At 39.4% G+C, this 15,589-nt stretch overlaps 21 non-coding genes across 21 annotated transcripts; all 21 read left to right on the top strand.

Moving 5' to 3' along the window:
- The first annotated feature begins 628 nt into the window (after window positions 1-628).
- trnas-cga (transfer RNA serine (anticodon CGA)) lies at window positions 629-710 on the top strand. Its single transcript has one exon. It is a non-coding gene; the product is annotated as a tRNA-Ser (tRNA).
- A 650-nt stretch (window positions 711-1,360) lies between these two features.
- On the top strand, window positions 1,361-1,442 carry trnas-uga (transfer RNA serine (anticodon UGA)). Its single transcript has one exon. It is a non-coding gene; the product is annotated as a tRNA-Ser (tRNA).
- A 333-nt stretch (window positions 1,443-1,775) lies between these two features.
- On the top strand, window positions 1,776-1,857 carry trnas-cga (transfer RNA serine (anticodon CGA)). Its single transcript has one exon. It is a non-coding gene; the product is annotated as a tRNA-Ser (tRNA).
- Window positions 1,858-2,507: 650 nt separating this feature from the next.
- trnas-uga (transfer RNA serine (anticodon UGA)) lies at window positions 2,508-2,589 on the top strand. The gene has a single exon. It is a non-coding gene; the product is annotated as a tRNA-Ser (tRNA).
- Window positions 2,590-2,922: 333 nt separating this feature from the next.
- Window positions 2,923-3,004, top strand: trnas-cga (transfer RNA serine (anticodon CGA)). The gene has a single exon. It is a non-coding gene; the product is annotated as a tRNA-Ser (tRNA).
- A 1,065-nt stretch (window positions 3,005-4,069) lies between these two features.
- Window positions 4,070-4,151, top strand: trnas-cga (transfer RNA serine (anticodon CGA)). Its single transcript has one exon. It is a non-coding gene; the product is annotated as a tRNA-Ser (tRNA).
- A 650-nt stretch (window positions 4,152-4,801) lies between these two features.
- Window positions 4,802-4,883, top strand: trnas-uga (transfer RNA serine (anticodon UGA)). The gene has a single exon. It is a non-coding gene; the product is annotated as a tRNA-Ser (tRNA).
- A 1,065-nt stretch (window positions 4,884-5,948) lies between these two features.
- trnas-uga (transfer RNA serine (anticodon UGA)) lies at window positions 5,949-6,030 on the top strand. Its single transcript has one exon. It is a non-coding gene; the product is annotated as a tRNA-Ser (tRNA).
- A 320-nt stretch (window positions 6,031-6,350) lies between these two features.
- On the top strand, window positions 6,351-6,432 carry trnas-cga (transfer RNA serine (anticodon CGA)). Its single transcript has one exon. It is a non-coding gene; the product is annotated as a tRNA-Ser (tRNA).
- Window positions 6,433-7,082: 650 nt separating this feature from the next.
- trnas-uga (transfer RNA serine (anticodon UGA)) lies at window positions 7,083-7,164 on the top strand. The gene has a single exon. It is a non-coding gene; the product is annotated as a tRNA-Ser (tRNA).
- Window positions 7,165-7,497: 333 nt separating this feature from the next.
- On the top strand, window positions 7,498-7,579 carry trnas-cga (transfer RNA serine (anticodon CGA)). The gene has a single exon. It is a non-coding gene; the product is annotated as a tRNA-Ser (tRNA).
- Window positions 7,580-8,229: 650 nt separating this feature from the next.
- Window positions 8,230-8,311, top strand: trnas-uga (transfer RNA serine (anticodon UGA)). Its single transcript has one exon. It is a non-coding gene; the product is annotated as a tRNA-Ser (tRNA).
- Window positions 8,312-8,644: 333 nt separating this feature from the next.
- On the top strand, window positions 8,645-8,726 carry trnas-cga (transfer RNA serine (anticodon CGA)). The gene has a single exon. It is a non-coding gene; the product is annotated as a tRNA-Ser (tRNA).
- Window positions 8,727-9,376: 650 nt separating this feature from the next.
- trnas-uga (transfer RNA serine (anticodon UGA)) lies at window positions 9,377-9,458 on the top strand. The gene has a single exon. It is a non-coding gene; the product is annotated as a tRNA-Ser (tRNA).
- A 333-nt stretch (window positions 9,459-9,791) lies between these two features.
- Window positions 9,792-9,873, top strand: trnas-cga (transfer RNA serine (anticodon CGA)). The gene has a single exon. It is a non-coding gene; the product is annotated as a tRNA-Ser (tRNA).
- Window positions 9,874-11,670: 1,797 nt separating this feature from the next.
- trnas-uga (transfer RNA serine (anticodon UGA)) lies at window positions 11,671-11,752 on the top strand. Its single transcript has one exon. It is a non-coding gene; the product is annotated as a tRNA-Ser (tRNA).
- A 333-nt stretch (window positions 11,753-12,085) lies between these two features.
- On the top strand, window positions 12,086-12,167 carry trnas-cga (transfer RNA serine (anticodon CGA)). The gene has a single exon. It is a non-coding gene; the product is annotated as a tRNA-Ser (tRNA).
- A 650-nt stretch (window positions 12,168-12,817) lies between these two features.
- trnas-uga (transfer RNA serine (anticodon UGA)) lies at window positions 12,818-12,899 on the top strand. Its single transcript has one exon. It is a non-coding gene; the product is annotated as a tRNA-Ser (tRNA).
- A 333-nt stretch (window positions 12,900-13,232) lies between these two features.
- On the top strand, window positions 13,233-13,314 carry trnas-cga (transfer RNA serine (anticodon CGA)). Its single transcript has one exon. It is a non-coding gene; the product is annotated as a tRNA-Ser (tRNA).
- A 1,065-nt stretch (window positions 13,315-14,379) lies between these two features.
- On the top strand, window positions 14,380-14,461 carry trnas-cga (transfer RNA serine (anticodon CGA)). Its single transcript has one exon. It is a non-coding gene; the product is annotated as a tRNA-Ser (tRNA).
- Window positions 14,462-15,111: 650 nt separating this feature from the next.
- Window positions 15,112-15,193, top strand: trnas-uga (transfer RNA serine (anticodon UGA)). Its single transcript has one exon. It is a non-coding gene; the product is annotated as a tRNA-Ser (tRNA).
- Window positions 15,194-15,589: the final 396 nt, after the last annotated feature.

Below are 15,589 nucleotides of genomic sequence, written 5' to 3'. Positions count from 1 at the left end.
CGGTTTCGATCCGGGCCGGTGCAAATTCTACCTGGGGCATCTTATTAGAAACTAATCCGGTTATGGAAAATTTGTCTTGCAAATTTGACAAACAAAAATGAAGTTTGAAACTGGAAACAGATGTTTCAATGTGTAACAAGGGCCACTTTAATCTATCCTAGGTCCCTTGGGTCTCTTTTTGAATAAATTGCCATTTGGGTACATGTCAAATGAGCTGTGATGGCCGAGTGGTTAAGGCGTTTGACTTGAATTTCAATGGGTAATACCCGCGCAGGTTAAAATCCTGCTCACAGCGTTGTATGTTAATATTCCGTGTTGAGTTTTGAGTTTCTTGACATGACATCTGCCCAAACTAGGTGGGTAAGAAGATGTAGTCAAAATCCGATGCTGTTATCGCCGAAAATGTTCTTATCTTGCTCACAGCTATTAACTCTAAATCAATCAAAAAATTGTCATTTATATAGGTCAAGGAAATAAAGGATGATAATGAATTTGTGGTTTCACGTGGATATACCTCTATGAAGATGTTTGAACTGATGTTTTATTCTGCGTTTGAGAACTTCTATATTTTCAACGCTTGTCATCTGCGACGATTTTTCAAATTTCCTATTGTTGTATTTGTAATGACGCTGTGATGGCCGAGAGGTTAAGGTGTTGGACTCGAAATCCAATGGGGTTTCCCCGCGCAGGTTCGAATCCTGCTCACAGCGAATCTTTTCAATGGAACCATTCAGTCCTCATTTGATTATCTCAAAGGAGAAATTTAAAGTTGTGGATTCATTCCTTTGCTTGTGAACCTCCGCAATGAAGATTGTTAAAACACTTGCTATACTGGGTATGGAGGACCGTCTTTGTTCACTGCATGTAATTGGGAAACTTTTGCCAATAAAATCCGGGTTTACACCAAAAATATGAATCTGTTATGAAGCAGTGTTTAAGGCATTAGACTCGAAAGCTCAGTGGGAATAGCGAAAGCTCAAATACTTCACATATACCTGTCTGCTGAGATTTTTGACTAGATCAACCAATCGACAAGCCCTAGCGATTCTTAAAGGCCATTCCAACTTGACCAACAGATGTTCCCTTTGTTTCATTCATTAAGGTCTTATGATGAGAGAGGGGTAATGAATTTACATCCAAAATCCAACGGTTTCGATCCGGGCCGGCGCAAATTCTACCAGGGGCATCTTATTAGAAACTAATCCGGTTATGGAAAATTTGTCTTGTAAATTTGATAAACAAAAATGAAGTTTGAAGCTGGAAACAGATGTTTCAATGTGTAACAAGGGCCACTTTAATCTATCCTAGGTCCCTTGGGTCTCTTTTTGAATAAATTGCCATTTGGGTACATGTCAAATGAGCTGTGATGGCCGAGTGGTTAAGGCGTTGGACTTGAATTTCAATGGGTAATACCCGCGCAGGTTAAAATCCTGCTCACAGCGTTGTATGTTAATATTCCGTGTTGAGTTTTGAGTTTCTTGACATGACATCTGCCCAAACTAGGTGGGTAAGAAGATGTAGTCAAAATCCGATGCTGTTATCGCCGAAAATGTTCTTATCTTGCTCACAGCTATTAACTCTAAATCAATCAAAAAATTGTCATTTATATAGGTCAAGGAAATAAAGGATGATAATGAATTTGTGGTTTCACGTGGATATACCTCTATGAAGATGTTTGAACTGATGTTTTATTCTGCGTTTGAGAACTTCTATATTTTCAACGCTTGTCATCTGCGACGATTTTTCAAATTTCCTATTGTTGTATTTGTATTGACGCTGTGATGGCCGAGAGGTTAAGGCGTTGGACTCGAAATCCAATGGGGTTTCCCCGCGCAGGTTCGAATCCTGCTCACAGCGAATCTTTTCAATGGAACCATTCAGTCCTCATTTGATTATCTCAAAGGAGAAATTTAAAGTTGTGGATTCATTCCTTTACTTGTGAACCTCCGCGATGAAGATTGTTAAAACACTTGCTATACTGGGTATGGAGGACCGTCTTTGTTCACTGCATGTAATTGGGAAACTTTTGCCAATAAAATCCGGGTTTACACCAAAAATATGAATCTGTTATGAAGCAGTGTTTAAGGCATTAGACTCGAAAGCTCAGTGGGAATAGCGAAAGCTCAAATACTTCACATATACCTGTCTGCTGAGATTTTTGACTAGATCAACCAATCGACAAGCCCTAGCGATTCTTAAAGGCCATTCCAACTTGACCAACAGATGTTCCCTTTGTTTCATTCATTAAGGTCTTATGATGAGAGAGGGGTAATGAATTTACATCCAAAATCCAACGGTTTCGATCCAGGCCGGCGCAAATTCTACCAGGGGCATCTTATTAGAAACTAATCCGGTTATGGAAAATTTGTCTTGTAAATTTGATAAACAAAAATGAAGTTTGAAGCTGGAAACAGATGTTTCAATGTGTAACAAGGGCCACTTTAATCTATCCTAGGTCCCTTGGGTCTCTTTTTGAATAAATTGCCATTTGGGTACATGTCAAATGAGCTGTGATGGCCGAGTGGTTAAGGCGTTGGACTTGAATTTCAATGGGTAATACCCGCGCAGGTTAAAATCCTGCTCACAGCGTTGTATGTTAATATTCCGTGTTGAGTTTTGAGTTTCTTGACATGACATCTGCCCAAACTAGGTGGGTAAGAAGATGTAGTCAAAATCCGATGCTGTTATCGCCGAAAATGTTCTTATCTTGCTCACAGCTATTAACTCTAAATCAATCAAAAAATTGTCATTTATATAGGTCAAGGAAATAAAGGATGATAATGAATTTGTGGTTTCACGTGGATATACCTCTATGAAGATGTTTGAACTGATGTTTTATTCTGCGTTTGAGAACTTCTATATTTTCAACGCTTGTCATCTGCGACGATTTTTCAAATTTCCTATTGTTGTATTTGTATTGACGCTGTGATGGCCGAGAGGTTAAGGCGTTGGACTCGAAATCCAATGGGGTTTCCCCGCGCAGGTTCGAATCCTGCTCACAGCGAATCTTTTCAATGGAACCATTCAGTCCTCATTTGATTATCTCAAAGGAGAAATTTAAAGTTGTGGATTCATTCCTTTACTTGTGAACCTCCGCGATGAAGATTGTTAAAACACTTGCTATACTGGGTATGGAGGACCGTCTTTGTTCACTGCATGTAATTGGGAAACTTTTGCCAATAAAATCCGGGTTTACACCAAAAATATGAATCTGTTATGAAGCAGTGTTTAAGGCATTAGACTCGAAAGCTCAGTGGGAATAGCGAAAGCTCAAATACTTCACATATACCTGTCTGCTGAGATTTTTGACTAGATCAACCAATCGACAAGCCCTAGCGATTCTTAAAGGCCATTCCAACTTGACCAACAGATGTTCCCTTTGTTTCATTCATTAAGGTCTTATGATGAGAGAGGGGTAGTGAATTTACATCCAAAATCCAACGGTTTCGATCCGGGCCGGTGCAAATTCTACCTGGGGCATCTTATTAGAAACTAATCCGGTTATGGAAAATTTGTCTTGCAAATTTGACAAACAAAAATGAAGTTTGAAACTGGAAACAGATGTTTCAATGTGTAACAAGGGCCACTTTAATCTATCCTAGGTCCCTTGGGTCTCTTTTTGAATAAATTGCCATTTGGGTACATGTCAAATGAGCTGTGATGGCCGAGTGGTTAAGGCGTTTGACTTGAATTTCAATGGGTAATACCCGCGCAGGTTAAAATCCTGCTCACAGCGTTGTATGTTAATATTCCGTGTTGAGTTTTGAGTTTCTTGACATGACATCTGCCCAAACTAGGTGGGTAAGAAGATGTAGTCAAAATCCGATGCTGTTATCGCCGAAAATGTTCTTATCTTGCTCACAGCTATTAACTCTAAATCAATCAAAAAATTGTCATTTATATAGGTCAAGGAAATAAAGGATGATAATGAATTTGTGGTTTCACGTGGATATACCTCTATGAAGATGTTTGAACTGATGTTTTATTCTGCGTTTGAGAACTTCTATATTTTCAACGCTTGTCATCTGCGACGATTTTTCAAATTTCCTATTGTTGTATTTGTAATGACGCTGTGATGGCCGAGAGGTTAAGGCGTTGGACTCGAAATCCAATGGGGTTTCCCCGCGCAGGTTCGAATCCTGCTCACAGCGAATCTTTTCAATGGAACCATTCAGTCCTCATTTGATTATCTCAAAGGAGAAATTTAAAGTTGTGGATTCATTCCTTTGCTTGTGAACCTCCGCGATGAAGATTGTTAAAACACTTGCTATACTGGGTATGGAGGACCGTCTTTGTTCACTGCATGTAATTGGGAAACTTTTGCCAATAAAATCCGGGTTTACACCAAAAATATGAATCTGTTATGAAGCAGTGTTTAAGGCATTAGACTCGAAAGCTCAGTGGGAATAGCGAAAGCTCAAATACTTCACATATACCTGTCTGCTGAGATTTTTGACTAGATCAACCAATCGACAAGCCCTAGCGATTCTTAAAGGCCATTCCAACTTGACCAACAGATGTTCCCTTTGTTTCATTCATTAAGGTCTTATGATGAGAGAGGGGTAATGAATTTACATCCAAAATCCAACGGTTTCGATCCGGGCCGGCGCAAATTCTACCAGGGGCATCTTATTAGAAACTAATCCGGTTATGGAAAATTTGTCTTGTAAATTTGATAAACAAAAATGAAGTTTGAAGCTGGAAACAGATGTTTCAATGTGTAACAAGGGCCACTTTAATCTATCCTAGGTCCCTTGGGTCTCTTTTTGAATAAATTGCCATTTGGGTACATGTCAAATGAGCTGTGATGGCCGAGTGGTTAAGGCGTTGGACTTGAATTTCAATGGGTAATACCCGCGCAGGTTAAAATCCTGCTCACAGCGTTGTATGTTAATATTCCGTGTTGAGTTTTGAGTTTCTTGACATGACATCTGCCCAAACTAGGTGGGTAAGAAGATGTAGTCAAAATCCGATGCTGTTATCGCCGAAAATGTTCTTATCTTGCTCACAGCTATTAACTCTAAATCAATCAAAAAATTGTCATTTATATAGGTCAAGGAAATAAAGGATGATAATGAATTTGTGGTTTCACGTGGATATACCTCTATGAAGATGTTTGAACTGATGTTTTATTCTGCGTTTGAGAACTTCTATATTTTCAACGCTTGTCATCTGCGACGATTTTTCAAATTTCCCATCTGTGTTAATAAATTGCCGCTGGGATGGCCGAGAGGTTAAGGCGTTGGACTCGAAATCCAATGGGGTTTCCCCGTGCAGGTTCGAATCCTGCTCACAGCGAATCTTTACAATGGAACCATGCAGTCCTCATTTGATTATCTCAAAGGAGAAATTTAAAGTTGTGGATTCATTCCTTTACTTGTGAACCTCCGCGATGAAGATTGTTAAAACACTTGCTATACTGGGTATGGAGGACCGTCTTTGTTCACTGCATGTAATTGGGAAACTTTTGCCAATAAAATCTGGGTTTACACCAAAAATATGAATCTGTTATGAAGCAGTGTTTAAGGCATTAGACTCGAAAGCTCAGTGGGAATAGCGAAAGCTCAAATACTTCACATATACCTGTCTGCTGAGATTTTTGACTAGATCAACCAATCGACAAGCCCTAGCGATTCTTAAAGGCCATTCCAACTTGACCAACAGATGTTCCCTTTGTTTCATTCATTAAGGTCTTATGATGAGAGAGGGGTAGTGAATTTACATCCAAAATCCAACGGTTTCGATCCGGGCCGGCGCAAATTCTACCTGGGGCATCTTATTAGAAACTAATCCGGTTATGGAAAATTTGTCTTGTCAATTTGACAAACAAAAATGAAGTTTGAAACTGGAAACAGATGTTTCAATGTGTAACAAGGGCCACTTTAATCTATCCTAGGTCCCCTGGGACTCTTTTTGAATAAATTGCCATTTGGGTACATGTCAATTGAGCTGTGATGGCCGAGTGGTTAAGGCGTTGGACTTGAAATCCAATGGGTGTTACCCGCGTAGGTTCAAATCCTGCTCACAGCGTTGTATGTTAATATTGTGTGTGGAGTTTTGAGTGTCTTGACATGACATCTGCCCAAACTAGGTGGGTAAGAAGATGAAGTCGAAATCCAATGCTGTTATCGCTGAAAATGGTCATGTCTTGCACTCAGCTGTCAACTCTAAATTTCATTTAATTAGGTCAAGGAAAGAACGGATGATAATTAATTTGTGGTTTCAATTTGATATACCTCTATGAAGATGTTTGAACTGATGTTTTATTCTGTGTTCAAGAACTTCTATATTTTCAACGCTTGTCATCTGGGACGTTTTTTCAAATTTCCCATCGGTAATCATAAATTGCCGCTGTGATGGCCGAGAGGTTAAGGCGTTGGACTCGAAATCCAATGGGGTTTCCCCGCGCAGGTTCAAATCCTGCTCATAGCGACACATTTCAATGGAACCATTCCGTCCTCATTTGATTATCTCAAAGGAGTAATTTAAAGTTGTGGATTCATTCCTTTACTTTTGAACCTCCACTATGATGATTGTTAAAACACTTGTTATACTGGGTATGGAGGACCGTCTTTGTTCAATGCATGGAATTGGGAAACTTTTGCCAATAAAATCCGGGTTTACACCAAAAATATGAATCTGTTATGAAGCAGTGTTTAAGGCATTAGACTCGAAAGCTCAGTGGGAATAGGGAAAGCTCAAATACTTCACATATACCTGTCTGCTGAGATTTTTGACTAGATCAACCAATCGACAAGCCCTAGCGATTCTTAAAGGCCATTCCAACTTGACCGACAGATGTTCCCTTTGTTTCATTCATAAAGGTCTTATGATGAGAGAGGGGTAATGAATTTACATCCAAAATCCAACGGTTTCGATCCGGGCCGGCGCAAATTCTACCAGGGGCATCTTATTAGAAACTAATCCGGTTATGGAAAATTTGTCTTGTAAATTTGATAAACAAAAATGAAGTTTGAAGCTGGAAACAGATGTTTCAATGTGTAACAAGGGCCACTTTAATCTATCCTAGGTCCCTTGGGTCTCTTTTTGAATAAATTGCCATTTGGGTACATGTCAAATGCGCTGTGATGGCCGAGTGGTTAAGGCGTTGGACTTGAATTTCAATGGGTAATACCCGCGCAGGTTAAAATCCTGCTCACAGCGTTGTATGTTAATATTCCGTGTTGAGTTTTGAGTTTCTTGACATGACATCTGCCCAAACTAGGTGGGTAAGAAGATGTAGTCAAAATCCGATGCTGTTATCGCCGAAAATGTTCTTATCTTGCTCACAGCTATTAACTCTAAATCAATCAAAAAATTGTCATTTAATTAGGTCAAGGAAAGAACGGATGATAATTAATTTGTGGTTTCAATTTGATATACCTCTATGAAGATGTTTGAACTGATGTTTTATTCTGTGTTCAAGAACTTCTATATTTTCAACGCTTGTCATCTGGGACGTTTTTTCAAATTTCCCATCGGTATTCAAAAATTGCCGCTGTGATGGCCGAGAGGTTAAGGCGTTGGACTCGAAATCCAATGGGGTTTCCCCGCGCAGGTTTGAATCCTGCTCACAGCGAATCTTTTCAATGGAACCATTCAGTCCTCATTTGATTATCTCAAAGGAGAAATTTAAAGTTGTGGATTCATTCCTTTGCTTGTGAACCTCCGCGATGAAGATTGTTAAAACACTTGCTATACTGGGTATGGAGGACCGTCTTTGTTCACTGCATGTAATTGGGAAACTTTTGCCAATAAAATCCGGGTTTACACCAAAAATATGAATCTGTTATGAAGCAGTGTTTAAGGCATTAGACTCGAAAGCTCAGTGGGAATAGCGAAAGCTCAAATACTTCACATATACCTGTCTGCTGAGATTTTTGACTAGATCAACCAATCGACAAGCCCTAGCGATTCTTAAAGGCCATTCCAACTTGACCAACAGATGTTCCCTTTGTTTCATTCATTAAGGTCTTATGATGAGAGAGGGGTAATGAATTTACATCCAAAATCCAACGGTTTCGATCCGGGCCGGCGCAAATTCTACCAGGGGCATCTTATTAGAAACTAATCCGGTTATGGAAAATTTGTCTTGTAAATTTGATAAACAAAAATGAAGTTTGAAGCTGGAAACAGATGTTTCAATGTGTAACAAGGGCCACTTTAATCTATCCTAGGTCCCTTGGGTCTCTTTTTGAATAAATTGCCATTTGGGTACATGTCAAATGAGCTGTGATGGCCGAGTGGTTAAGGCGTTGGACTTGAATTTCAATGGGTAATACCCGCGCAGGTTAAAATCCTGCTCACAGCGTTGTATGTTAATATTCCGTGTTGAGTTTTGAGTTTCTTGACATGACATCTGCCCAAACTAGGTGGGTAAGAAGATGTAGTCAAAATCCGATGCTGTTATCGCCGAAAATGTTCTTATCTTGCTCACAGCTATTAACTCTAAATCAATCAAAAAATTGTCATTTATATAGGTCAAGGAAATAAAGGATGATAATGAATTTGTGGTTTCACGTGGATATACCTCTATGAAGATGTTTGAACTGATGTTTTATTCTGCGTTTGAGAACTTCTATATTTTCAACGCTTGTCATCTGCGACGATTTTTCAAATTTCCTATTGTTGTATTTGTAATGACGCTGTGATGGCCGAGAGGTTAAGGCGTTGGACTCGAAATCCAATGGGGTTTCCCCGCGCAGGTTCGAATCCTGCTCACAGCGAATCTTTTCAATGGAACCATTCAGTCCTCATTTGATTATCTCAAAGGAGAAATTTAAAGTTGTGGATTCATTCCTTTGCTTGTGAACCTCCGCGATGAAGATTGTTAAAACACTTGCTATACTGGGTATGGAGGACCGTCTTTGTTCACTGCATGTAATTGGGAAACTTTTGCCAATAAAATCCGGGTTTACACCAAAAATATGAATCTGTTATGAAGCAGTGTTTAAGGCATTAGACTCGAAAGCTCAGTGGGAATAGCGAAAGCTCAAATACTTCACATATACCTGTCTGCTGAGATTTTTGACTAGATCAACCAATCGACAAGCCCTAGCGATTCTTAAAGGCCATTCCAACTTGACCAACAGATGTTCCCTTTGTTTCATTCATTAAGGTCTTATGATGAGAGAGGGGTAATGAATTTACATCCAAAATCCAACGGTTTCGATCCGGGCCGGCGCAAATTCTACCAGGGGCATCTTATTAGAAACTAATCCGGTTATGGAAAATTTGTCTTGTAAATTTGATAAACAAAAATGAAGTTTGAAGCTGGAAACAGATGTTTCAATGTGTAACAAGGGCCACTTTAATCTATCCTAGGTCCCTTGGGTCTCTTTTTGAATAAATTGCCATTTGGGTACATGTCAAATGAGCTGTGATGGCCGAGTGGTTAAGGCGTTGGACTTGAATTTCAATGGGTAATACCCGCGCAGGTTAAAATCCTGCTCACAGCGTTGTATGTTAATATTCCGTGTTGAGTTTTGAGTTTCTTGACATGACATCTGCCCAAACTAGGTGGGTAAGAAGATGTAGTCAAAATCCGATGCTGTTATCGCCGAAAATGTTCTTATCTTGCTCACAGCTATTAACTCTAAATCAATCAAAAAATTGTCATTTATATAGGTCAAGGAAATAAAGGATGATAATGAATTTGTGGTTTCACGTGGATATACCTCTATGAAGATGTTTGAACTGATGTTTTATTCTGCGTTTGAGAACTTCTATATTTTCAACGCTTGTCATCTGCGACGATTTTTCAAATTTCCTATTGTTGTATTTGTATTGACGCTGTGATGGCCGAGAGGTTAAGGCGTTGGACTCGAAATCCAATGGGGTTTCCCCGCGCAGGTTCGAATCCTGCTCACAGCGAATCTTTTCAATGGAACCATTCAGTCCTCATTTGATTATCTCAAAGGAGAAATTTAAAGTTGTGGATTCATTCCTTTACTTGTGAACCTCCGCGATGAAGATTGTTAAAACACTTGCTATACTGGGTATGGAGGACCGTCTTTGTTCACTGCATGTAATTGGGAAACTTTTGCCAATAAAATCCGGGTTTACACCAAAAATATGAATCTGTTATGAAGCAGTGTTTAAGGCATTAGACTCGAAAGCTCAGTGGGAATAGCGAAAGCTCAAATACTTCACATATACCTGTCTGCTGAGATTTTTGACTAGATCAACCAATCGACAAGCCCTAGCGATTCTTAAAGGCCATTCCAACTTGACCAACAGATGTTCCCTTTGTTTCATTCATTAAGGTCTTATGATGAGAGAGGGGTAGTGAATTTACATCCAAAATCCAACGGTTTCGATCCGGGCCGGTGCAAATTCTACCTGGGGCATCTTATTAGAAACTAATCCGGTTATGGAAAATTTGTCTTGCAAATTTGACAAACAAAAATGAAGTTTGAAACTGGAAACAGATGTTTCAATGTGTAACAAGGGCCACTTTAATCTATCCTAGGTCCCTTGGGTCTCTTTTTGAATAAATTGCCATTTGGGTACATGTCAAATGAGCTGTGATGGCCGAGTGGTTAAGGCGTTTGACTTGAATTTCAATGGGTAATACCCGCGCAGGTTAAAATCCTGCTCACAGCGTTGTATGTTAATATTCCGTGTTGAGTTTTGAGTTTCTTGACATGACATCTGCCCAAACTAGGTGGGTAAGAAGATGTAGTCAAAATCCGATGCTGTTATCGCCGAAAATGTTCTTATCTTGCTCACAGCTATTAACTCTAAATCAATCAAAAAATTGTCATTTATATAGGTCAAGGAAATAAAGGATGATAATGAATTTGTGGTTTCACGTGGATATACCTCTATGAAGATGTTTGAACTGATGTTTTATTCTGCGTTTGAGAACTTCTATATTTTCAACGCTTGTCATCTGCGACGATTTTTCAAATTTCCTATTGTTGTATTTGTAATGACGCTGTGATGGCCGAGAGGTTAAGGTGTTGGACTCGAAATCCAATGGGGTTTCCCCGCGCAGGTTTGAATCCTGCTCACAGCGAATCTTTTCAATGGAACCATTCAGTCCTCATTTGATTATCTCAAAGGAGAAATTTAAAGTTGTGGATTCATTCCTTTGCTTGTGAACCTCCGCGATGAAGATTGTTAAAACACTTGCTATACTGGGTATGGAGGACCGTCTTTGTTCACTGCATGTAATTGGGAAACTTTTGCCAATAAAATCCGGGTTTACACCAAAAATATGAATCTGTTATGAAGCAGTGTTTAAGGCATTAGACTCGAAAGCTCAGTGGGAATAGCGAAAGCTCAAATACTTCACATATACCTGTCTGCTGAGATTTTTGACTAGATCAACCAATCGACAAGCCCTAGCGATTCTTAAAGGCCATTCCAACTTGACCAACAGATGTTCCCTTTGTTTCATTCATTAAGGTCTTATGATGAGAGAGGGGTAATGAATTTACATCCAAAATCCAACGGTTTCGATCCGGGCCGGCGCAAATTCTACCAGGGGCATCTTATTAGAAACTAATCCGGTTATGGAAAATTTGTCTTGTAAATTTGATAAACAAAAATGAAGTTTGAAGCTGGAAACAGATGTTTCAATGTGTAACAAGGGCCACTTTAATCTATCCTAGGTCCCTTGGGTCTCTTTTTGAATAAATTGCCATTTGGGTACATGTCAAATGAGCTGTGATGGCCGAGTGGTTAAGGCGTTGGACTTGAATTTCAATGGGTAATACCCGCGCAGGTTAAAATCCTGCTCACAGCGTTGTATGTTAATATTCCGTGTTGAGTTTTGAGTTTCTTGACATGACATCTGCCCAAACTAGGTGGGTAAGAAGATGTAGTCAAAATCCGATGCTGTTATCGCCGAAAATGTTCTTATCTTGCTCACAGCTATTAACTCTAAATCAATCAAAAAATTGTCATTTATATAGGTCAAGGAAATAAAGGATGATAATGAATTTGTGGTTTCACGTGGATATACCTCTATGAAGATGTTTGAACTGATGTTTTATTCTGCGTTTGAGAACTTCTATATTTTCAACGCTTGTCATCTGCGACGATTTTTCAAATTTCCTATTGTTGTATTTGTATTGACGCTGTGATGGCCGAGAGGTTAAGGCGTTGGACTCGAAATCCAATGGGGTTTCCCCGCGCAGGTTCGAATCCTGCTCACAGCGAATCTTTTCAATGGAACCATTCAGTCCTCATTTGATTATCTCAAAGGAGAAATTTAAAGTTGTGGATTCATTCCTTTACTTGTGAACCTCCGCGATGAAGATTGTTAAAACACTTGCTATACTGGGTATGGAGGACCGTCTTTGTTCACTGCATGTAATTGGGAAACTTTTGCCAATAAAATCCGGGTTTACACCAAAAATATGAATCTGTTATGAAGCAGTGTTTAAGGCATTAGACTCGAAAGCTCAGTGGGAATAGCGAAAGCTCAAATACTTCACATATACCTGTCTGCTGAGATTTTTGACTAGATCAACCAATCGACAAGCCCTAGCGATTCTTAAAGGCCATTCCAACTTGACCAACAGATGTTCCCTTTGTTTCATTCATTAAGGTCTTATGATGAGAGAGGGGTAATGAATTTACATCCAAAATCCAACGGTTTCGATCCAGGCCGGCGCAAATTCTACCAGGGGCATCTTATTAGAAACTAATCCGGTTATGGAAAATTTGTCTTGTAAATTTGATAAACAAAAATGAAGTTTGAAGCTGGAAACAGATGTTTCAATGTGTAACAAGGGCCACTTTAATCTATCCTAGGTCCCTTGGGTCTCTTTTTGAATAAATTGCCATTTGGGTACATGTCAAATGAGCTGTGATGGCCGAGTGGTTAAGGCGTTGGACTTGAATTTCAATGGGTAATACCCGCGCAGGTTAAAATCCTGCTCACAGCGTTGTATGTTAATATTCCGTGTTGAGTTTTGAGTTTCTTGACATGACATCTGCCCAAACTAGGTGGGTAAGAAGATGTAGTCAAAATCCGATGCTGTTATCGCCGAAAATGTTCTTATCTTGCTCACAGCTATTAACTCTAAATCAATCAAAAAATTGTCATTTATATAGGTCAAGGAAATAAAGGATGATAATGAATTTGTGGTTTCACGTGGATATACCTCTATGAAGATGTTTGAACTGATGTTTTATTCTGCGTTTGAGAACTTCTATATTTTCAACGCTTGTCATCTGCGACGATTTTTCAAATTTCCTATTGTTGTATTTGTATTGACGCTGTGATGGCCGAGAGGTTAAGGCGTTGGACTCGAAATCCAATGGGGTTTCCCCGCGCAGGTTCGAATCCTGCTCACAGCGAATCTTTTCAATGGAACCATTCAGTCCTCATTTGATTATCTCAAAGGAGAAATTTAAAGTTGTGGATTCATTCCTTTACTTGTGAACCTCCGCGATGAAGATTGTTAAAACACTTGCTATACTGGGTATGGAGGACCGTCTTTGTTCACTGCATGTAATTGGGAAACTTTTGCCAATAAAATCCGGGTTTACACCAAAAATATGAATCTGTTATGAAGCAGTGTTTAAGGCATTAGACTCGAAAGCTCAGTGGGAATAGCGAAAGCTCAAATACTTCACATATACCTGTCTGCTGAGATTTTTGACTAGATCAACCAATCGACAAGCCCTAGCGATTCTTAAAGGCCATTCCAACTTGACCAACAGATGTTCCCTTTGTTTCATTCATTAAGGTCTTATGATGAGAGAGGGGTAGTGAATTTACATCCAAAATCCAACGGTTTCGATCCGGGCCGGTGCAAATTCTACCTGGGGCATCTTATTAGAAACTAATCCGGTTATGGAAAATTTGTCTTGCAAATTTGACAAACAAAAATGAAGTTTGAAACTGGAAACAGATGTTTCAATGTGTAACAAGGGCCACTTTAATCTATCCTAGGTCCCTTGGGTCTCTTTTTGAATAAATTGCCATTTGGGTACATGTCAAATGAGCTGTGATGGCCGAGTGGTTAAGGCGTTTGACTTGAATTTCAATGGGTAATACCCGCGCAGGTTAAAATCCTGCTCACAGCGTTGTATGTTAATATTCCGTGTTGAGTTTTGAGTTTCTTGACATGACATCTGCCCAAACTAGGTGGGTAAGAAGATGTAGTCAAAATCCGATGCTGTTATCGCCGAAAATGTTCTTATCTTGCTCACAGCTATTAACTCTAAATCAATCAAAAAATTGTCATTTATATAGGTCAAGGAAATAAAGGATGATAATGAATTTGTGGTTTCACGTGGATATACCTCTATGAAGATGTTTGAACTGATGTTTTATTCTGCGTTTGAGAACTTCTATATTTTCAACGCTTGTCATCTGCGACGATTTTTCAAATTTCCTATTGTTGTATTTGTAATGACGCTGTGATGGCCGAGAGGTTAAGGCGTTGGACTCGAAATCCAATGGGGTTTCCCCGCGCAGGTTCGAATCCTGCTCACAGCGAATCTTTTCAATGGAACCATTCAGTCCTCATTTGATTATCTCAAAGGAGAAATTTAAAGTTGTGGATTCATTCCTTTGCTTGTGAACCTCCGCGATGAAGATTGTTAAAACACTTGCTATACTGGGTATGGAGGACCGTCTTTGTTCACTGCATGTAATTGGGAAACTTTTGCCAATAAAATCCGGGTTTACACCAAAAATATGAATCTGTTATGAAGCAGTGTTTAAGGCATTAGACTCGAAAGCTCAGTGGGAATAGCGAAAGCTCAAATACTTCACATATACCTGTCTGCTGAGATTTTTGACTAGATCAACCAATCGACAAGCCCTAGCGATTCTTAAAGGCCATTCCAACTTGACCAACAGATGTTCCCTTTGTTTCATTCATTAAGGTCTTATGATGAGAGAGGGGTAATGAATTTACATCCAAAATCCAACGGTTTCGATCCGGGCCGGCGCAAATTCTACCAGGGGCATCTTATTAGAAACTAATCCGGTTATGGAAAATTTGTCTTGTAAATTTGATAAACAAAAATGAAGTTTGAAGCTGGAAACAGATGTTTCAATGTGTAACAAGGGCCACTTTAATCTATCCTAGGTCCCTTGGGTCTCTTTTTGAATAAATTGCCATTTGGGTACATGTCAAATGAGCTGTGATGGCCGAGTGGTTAAGGCGTTGGACTTGAATTTCAATGGGTAATACCCGCGCAGGTTAAAATCCTGCTCACAGCGTTGTATGTTAATATTCCGTGTTGAGTTTTGAGTTTCTTGACATGACATCTGCCCAAACTAGGTGGGTAAGAAGATGTAGTCAAAATCCGATGCTGTTATCGCCGAAAATGTTCTTATCTTGCTCACAGCTATTAACTCTAAATCAATCAAAAAATTGTCATTTATATAGGTCAAGGAAATAAAGGATGATAATGAATTTGTGGTTTCACGTGGATATACCTCTATGAAGATGTTTGAACTGATGTTTTATTCTGCGTTTGAGAACTTCTATATTTTCAACGCTTGTCATCTGCGACGATTTTTCAAATTTCCCATCTGTGTTAATAAATTGCCGCTGGGATGGCCGAGAGGTTAAGGCGTTGGACTCGAAATCCAATGGGGTTTCCCCGTGCAGGT

The sequence above is a fragment of the Gadus macrocephalus genome, chromosome 1, assembly GCF_031168955.1.
Source record: "Gadus macrocephalus chromosome 1, ASM3116895v1".
NCBI classification, from domain to species: Eukaryota; Metazoa; Chordata; class Actinopteri; order Gadiformes; family Gadidae; genus Gadus; species Gadus macrocephalus.
The sequence above is the reverse complement of the archived record's forward strand: the minus strand, read 5'-3'. Positions and strand labels throughout refer to the sequence as shown.